Source organism: Mastomys coucha, unplaced genomic scaffold, assembly GCF_008632895.1.
Source record: "Mastomys coucha isolate ucsf_1 unplaced genomic scaffold, UCSF_Mcou_1 pScaffold5, whole genome shotgun sequence".
NCBI classification, from domain to species: Eukaryota; Metazoa; Chordata; class Mammalia; order Rodentia; family Muridae; genus Mastomys; species Mastomys coucha.
In genome coordinates, this window is record NW_022196911.1 from 94254903 (window position 1) to 94259898 (window position 4996).

The 4996-nt window shown below is 43.2% G+C and overlaps 1 protein-coding gene across 7 annotated transcripts in view; it reads left to right on the forward strand.

The window, feature by feature from the left end:
- Cdk12 (cyclin dependent kinase 12) overlaps positions 1–4754 on the forward strand; it is an 81928-nt gene extending 77174 nt beyond the window's left edge. For 4 of the 7 annotated variants that reach the window (XM_031354531.1, XM_031354529.1, XM_031354527.1 and 1 more), the window contains one exon: positions 4229–4754. The gene's annotated coding sequence lies outside the window, so the exon portion shown is untranslated. Of the gene's footprint in view, positions 1–2122; positions 2194–4228 lie in introns of all 7 variants that reach the window. The other 3 variants (XM_031354528.1, XM_031354533.1, XM_031354532.1) reach the window with 1 other exon arrangement.
- The last annotated feature ends 242 nt before the right edge of the window (positions 4755–4996 follow it).

The following is a 4996-nucleotide window of genomic DNA, read 5'->3' on the forward strand; positions in this document are numbered from 1 at the left end:
CCCCCCCCCCAGCCCAGCCCCCTCCCTGCCAACAATACTGTTCTCTCCACACTGATGGGAAATTTATAGCTTGCCCATATCATGCCATTAACTCTCTCCTATCCATAGGGTACATGAGTCAAGGGAAACCAAAGTGAAGAGTGGGCATGCTTTGGACCCAGAATGGAATAATGCATGAAGAACAGAAGGGAGGAATGAGACATGTCCAGTGTCCAGTCTTAGGCCCCAGTTGTTCTACAATGCAAGTACTAACTAGGCCTGACCCTTTAGTTTCTGAGATCAGATGAGATCAGTCACATTCCAGGTGTTATGACCATAGACCCAGTTGTTCCTCTGCGCTCCTGTATGAGGAGAAAAGAAGAAAGAACTTTGGATCTGGCTTTGAGGTCCCAGAAGAGCTCCTCTGAACCTAGCCTTGGAATCTTGACATCCTCCTGCCAAAATTATCCTCTTCCCTGGCTGTCTCTGTAGTCCCTCATTGGGTTGTCTAAACTTGAGCAAATCCAGCAAGATAGTATTGGAATGGAACGGAATACATTGTGTCTGAATCCACAGTCCCACACCCCAATCTGAACAAGGTAACTGTAGAACTAGTCACATATGGAAACAGAAGATACTAGTTTGAGAGATAGTGGCAAGACCACACAGCAGGGTTGATGTCAGACATGAAGCCTGCTGCTTAGCTTGTGGGAAACCTTCACCTGCTAAGGTCCTAGAGATTCCAGGCATTCTCCCAGCTAGCTGCCTTGATCTGGTTGAGGTTTTCCTTTCTGCTTGTCTTCCATGGTCTATTTTCCTCTGCATTCTTCTTAGTTTGATAACTTGGGGTAGATCCAAGTGCCTGAGGAGGGAGAAGCATGCTCGTCATCATCCCAGCAGAGCTAGAGAACCCACTCACCATCTTAGGTCTCTTGATGAGCGAGAGCTGTGGACCTGCTCACATCCACATGGAAATGGAAGAGAAGAGAAAGGATTGGGCTTGAGCAGAAAGGATTAATAGTTAAACCTATTAAAAAACTCATGGAATGAAATGTTTCTCCATAGATACTGTCCTTCTACCTGTGATGAATTTAAGTCTGTGCCTACCCACGGAATATTGGGTAAACATGGTTCCTTTTCCAGAACTCCTCACCTAGCCCCAGCACACTTTCCACACGGTATAGAACTCCTTGAGACTGAGATACAGTTTTTATGGTGGTTAGATCACAAGTTTCAGAGGCATTCCTGGGTTCTGATGCCAGCTCCTTTGCTTACCAGATACCTTTTGGAAGTTACTTCAAGCCACACTTTTCTAGTCTAAAATGCAAATAAGGTGACAGATCCTTTGAGAAGCCCTCACACCTACATTCTTGGGGACATTTCTTACTTTTTGGTCCAAGTGCCTTTTTTTTTAACTCTAGTGCTGAAAATCTACATTAAAATTTCTTAATTGCACTATTTCAAAACATGAAAAAAAAATGCAAATAAACTACTGTTCTAGGCCAGGCAGTGGTGGCACATGCCTTTAATCCCAGCACTTGGGAGGCAGAGGCAGGCAGATTTCTGAGTTCGAGGCCAGTCTGGTCTACAGGGTGAGTTCCAGGACAGCCTGGGCTACACAGAGAAACCCTGTCTAGAAAAACCGAAAAAAAAAGGGGGGGGGCTGGTCCTCAAGAGGGTTAAGTCAGCAGTATACAGTATGCAGGTCTAAGTATACAGTGGAGGTACTGTTAGTTTTTATTTTTATGTGCATGGACATTTCACTTGCATGTCTGTCTATATACTATGCCTGTACCTAGTGCCCACAGAAGTCACCTGTCACCAGATTTCCTGGAACTAGAGTTATAAATGGTTATAAGGTACCACGAGGGTGTTGGGAGTCAGCCCAGGTCCTCTGCAAGAGTGGCAAGTACTTCTAACCATTGAGCCATCTCTTCAGCCCCTGACATTGCTTCAAGAATTCCAGGATTCCCTGAAGATTATTTTCATATATGTGTGATGTGTGTGTTTGTGCGTGTTTGTGCACACCCATGTGTTCGTTTACACGTATGTACAAATTTGGGAGATTGTCCAGACATTTCTTCATAATGTGAAAGAAGGGTGACAGTCCCCTGAAAGAAGTAACCGCAATCCCTCTTTTCAGACTCCCTAAGAAATCAGTTTCCCAACTTCTGCCTCTCTACCCAAGAGAAAAACCACTCTTCCAGAGCACATGTAAGTCACTGTTCTGCTTGCAGTTCTTTCAGGGAGCTATAGCAACTGGCACCTATCTGCCATTTTAGTTTGTCAAATATATTTACCTGCATTACCCTACTGTGCACCAAGCATTGCACTGTACAGTGTATTTTGTGCATATGTTAAAAGTCTACAACCTGGACATACTGAAATGGAGGGCTCATTTTATACTGTTTGGTTTTTTTTTTTAAAGAATTGTTTTATGTATATGAGTGGTTTTTTGTTTGTTTTGTTTTGGTTTTTTTTTTTGCATGTCTGGTACCCACAGAGGCCAGAAGAAGGAGTTGGATCCCCTGAAACTCAGGTTACAGATGGCCGTAAGTGGCCATGTGCGTGCTAGAAACAAACCTGGGCCCTCTGCAAGAGCAAGTTTTTTCAGAGTTCATGATGTGAAATTTTCAAATAAGTAACAAAAGATGTCCCTTTTTTGTTGTTTTTTGCTTTTTGTTTGGGCTTTTTGGGGGGTCAGGGCTGTGTTATTTGGTTTTGGTTTTTATCTTTTTTTTTTTAATTATTCATTTATTACATGTAAGTACACTGTAGCTGTCTTCAGACACCCCAGAAGAGGGCATCAGATCTCACTACAGATGGTTAGGAGCCACCATGTGGTTGCTGGGATTTGAACTCAGGACCTTTGGAAGAGCAGTCAGTGCTCTTAACCACTGAGCCATCTCTCCAGCCCTTGGTTTTGATTTTTTGACACAGGATTTCTTTGTATACCTCTGATTATTCTGGAACTCACTCTGTAGACCAGACTGACTTTCTGCCTCCTGAGTGGGATTAAAGTCATGTGCTACCATTCCTGGGTTTAATTAATTAAATCTTCCAGACTGAAGAAATGACTTTGTAGTTAAGAGTACTTACCACCAAAATAATTTTTATGTATATGAATGTTTTGACTGTGTGTGTGTGTGTGTGTGTGTGTGTGTGTGTGTGTGTGTGTGTATGCACCAAGTATGTACCAGGTCTGCCTAGAGACCAGAGGAGGTCATTGGATCCTCTAGAATTGGTGTTACATATGGTTGTAAGTTACCATGTAGGTGATGGGAACCTAGGTCTCTTTTGAGAGTATTAGCAAGTGTTCTTAATTGCTAAGCCGTTTCTCTAGCCCATGTGATCTTTTCATAGTCTTTTTCTTTTCCTTAGCTGTGGTTCAAAGCAGGACCTTGCATGGCACATACAGACACGCTAGCTACATGCCTGGCACTCTGCAGGTTTTCACTTTTGTCTTTGGTTCTGGTTTTTGAGACAAGGTCTCATGTAACTTGAAAGTGACCTTGAGCTTTATTTGGGGGGGGGCGAGGAATGTGGATGCCTGGGTACATGTGAAGATTAGTGGACAACTTGCAGGACTAGGTTTTCTTCTTTCACCACGAGGGTTTCAAGGAGTCCTTGGACTGAGAAGCACCATTATCAGCTGAATCATCTTGTATTACTCCCCCCCCCTTTTTTGGGGGTTGCAAACATCCCAGGCTGGCTTCAGACTCACTATCGTCCAGGGAAACTTGAACTTGTGGTTCTCCTGAATGTTGGAGTTACTGGTGTAATCAAAATTACATTTGATTTAATCTGTGTGTGTGTATACATGCGCACATGTGCATGCTACTGAATGCATATAAAGATTTGGGGGACTAAGTACTCTCCTTTTATCATGTGGGTTCTGGAAATTGAGCTCAGATTGTCAGGCTTTGGAGGCAGGTGCCTTTGTTCACTGACCCGTCGCAGCACTACCCTATGCATTTTTTAATTTATTTTTAATTTTAAGGATTTATTTTAATTTTTTGGTATATGTATGACAGGGGGAGGGAAGGGAAGAAGGCATGCATTGGCTTAAAGCCAGAAAAGAGCATTAGATCTTCAAGAACTAGAATTACAGGTAGTTGGAGCTACCCAATGTAGATGCCGGCAACTGAACTTAGAGTATCTAGAAGAGCAGCAAGCAAACCACTAAGCCATCTCTCCATCCTTGTTTGTTTATTTATTTTTAATTTATTTTATTATTTTATGTGTACAGGTGTTTTACCTGAGTATATGTCTGCGCACCACTTGAGTAATTGGTACTGGTGGAGACCAGAAGAGGGCATAGAGCCAGAAGAGAGCATGGAGCCCCTGGAACTGGAATTACAGATGGTTGTGATTTCCCAAGTGGGTGTTGGGAATCTAACCCAAGTCTTCTGGAAAATAAGCAGTTCTCTGAACCACTAAGCAAATTCTCCGGGCCCCTGTTTGTTTTAGAATCATGTGTATGCATCTGTGTCTGCTTGTTCGTATGTGCAGGTGAGTGCAGTTGGCCTCAGAGGTCAGAAGAGGGCACTGGATCCGTGGAGCTGGTGTTAGCAGGAGTTGTCAGCCCTCTGGCATGGGTGCTAAGAAGCAAGTTCTTCAACAAGAATACGTGTTCTTAACCACCAGGCTAAATCCTCAGCCTCTTCCCTACACATTTTTAATAGACTTACTGGACCAACAGACAGAAGTATCCACTCCCCATGGTTATTACTTTACTTATGGACTCTAATGAGAATAATAATATTAATCTTCCTCTTTGTAGTGAGAATATTTCTTACTCTCTTTATGCCTGTGTATGTGTTTTGAGACATGAGTTCTTTCTGTCCCGGAGTTTACTACTCAGGCTGGCCTCAAGCTCACACTTCCTGCCTCTGCTTCCCAAGTGCTGAATTTTTTTTTTTTTTCTTGAGACAGGGTTTCTCTGTGTAACCCTGGCTGTCCTGGAACTCACTCTGTAGACCAGGCTGGCCTCAAACTCAGAAATCCGCCTGCCTCT